Consider the following 2367-nt stretch of genomic DNA (forward strand, 5'->3'; position numbering starts at 1 on the left):
ATTTTTATCATTATTCCAAAAATAGGAATTATTAAAAACTTATATGGGCCAGCCTGTAAATTATTCCTAAACCTCGAAAAAATCACATGGTACGGACCAAATGATTTTGGAATGCCGTAATTTAGTAGTAATCCTAATGAGATAGATCGAATGAAAGGATTAGATGGAATATAAAAACCACGATGGATCCTACACAAACTAATGGTGAGCGCCCCATCCTAAACTTTTTTATATATTTTGGCTCACATGTATATTTTTCATAATTATTTTTGGGTCATATGATTAAGGTGAGGTATTATACATGTTGGACGGGTTGGATCTTATGAAAATTTCATCCACGTGGCTCTCAGTTAGCGAAACTTACCTCGCGAGCAATCAGCGCGAGGTACGCTAGCGTGCTTCTTTAGAAAGTGCTAGGGCGACTCGCGCGCGGAGAGAATGAAGAAGCCTTTCTCGTGATTCGTGCCCGTGTGGCATACGTATGTGGGATCTCGTCTATTTATCAGGTGGGGAGAATATCTACCCGGCCAAAATTCAATCTGGTCTACTCATCGGATAGATGTGAGTGTCTGAAAAAAAAATGTGCTGTTGAGAAAATGATCTCAAATGGTCTATATCTGTTTCTGGAATGCAGACGACCTCAGAAATAAAACGTTCTGATTTTTCTCATGGAGCATTATCTCTGTGGTACCCACCTGATGAGTGGATGTGATCCAGACCAAATATATCAATTGGCTAATACCCTGCGAATCGCCTCTTCGCTCTCTCTTCGCGCAACTCGCATCAGTTCTTCTCCGAAGAGAGTTCACATGCCTGGAGAGAGTTACTATTGGTCAAAGGAGTGTGGAGGACTCGTGGTGCTGTTAAATTACACAATACAATGGTAAAAAAAATTATAATAATAATAATAACAAACCCTTGAAATGCGAAGATGTGGATTGGACCCAGCAATGGACGGCCCGGGCCACTTTTAGGAAATCGAAGTCGTCCCATGGCCTCATTACGTAATGGGTCATTTAAATGTCTTTGAAATAATCATAGACAATAAATAGAGAGAGAAGAATGCTCACCTTTGCACACGGTTATGGGCATAAAATCTGAACGGTCCACGTGATGCGGCACCCCTTGAAACTTTATGGGCCTAATTTTCAGTTATCAAAACTCTAATAGGCCTTAGCAAAGAGAAATGTAAATTAAGAGATGAAATTGTTTTCTTTTGCCATGGCCCATCAAAATTATGTATTAGGCTGAAAGTTGGTCTTTATTTGCATTTCTCTTTTTTATAACATACTAGACTTTTGGATCTGGCTAAAAATTGAGCCCATAGAGTTTAAAGGGGCACCGCATCATGTGAACTATTCGGATTTGGTGCACATAACACGTGTGCGTGGGTGCTCACGTGAGAAAGTGTGCAGGTGAGCATAACAACTAATGAGTCACTGAAGAAGTCACTTAACTAAGCATGTGCATGTAAGATTCTAAAGATGATAGATCGGCTCAATATATTAGAAATTTAGAATAAGTTATTTCATCATTATCATTATCAACCTTCATGCTTTCAAAAAGTTCAAATATATGTAAACAGATGTAATTGGAGGGTTACAGCTTTTGTCTACTGTGATGATAAATGTATTTTATATTGTTATATATATTTACTATTTAATGTTTTAAAATATCATTAAGTCATATTATTTTCTTCATTGAGTCTTAGTAGCTCATGACACATCAAAACATTAGTGTTCTTATTCACGTATGTGCATGTGTATGTGTACGTGTGTCCAACATTTACTTGTGGAGGATTTTGGGATATATTTTATTTAATAAATTTTCATGAAAAAATAGGCAGAAAAATAATATTGTACCATCTGCTTATATTATTGATACTTTGTTCAGAAAATAAACATATGTTCGTAGGATTTATTCTCTCCAACGGCTTGTTTGTTAAATCTGAATTTGAAATATGAATCTAAAGTTTGAATATGATGTCAAAAACTAGTGGTGAATCTATAACAACCAAAAACTATTAGTGAATCTATAACAATTATTTGTTAACTAACGTCTATAATGTTTAGAATATGCTAAGATGGATCAGAAAAGGCCCGGTCGACGACAGAAGTGATCCGGACCATCGAACCTTAAATCGGGCGTATCTTGCAATCCGGAATGAGTTATCCGACGTAAAATATATGATTTTGGGGTAGAACGAGCTACTGAAGCCAACCAACCCGCTACGCTGGTTGCGCAAGCCGGATTTGCAAAATACCTCTGGATCGACGGTCGTTTCCTGTTTTAATTTCGTTTTTACTATAAATAGTAAGTTTTAGTTTGATTATAACTCTTCATCCGTCAAGCTTTAGGTGTGCCAAC

Source organism: Magnolia sinica, chromosome 19 (assembly GCF_029962835.1).
Source record: "Magnolia sinica isolate HGM2019 chromosome 19, MsV1, whole genome shotgun sequence".
In the NCBI taxonomy this organism is placed as follows: Eukaryota; Viridiplantae; Streptophyta; class Magnoliopsida; order Magnoliales; family Magnoliaceae; genus Magnolia; species Magnolia sinica.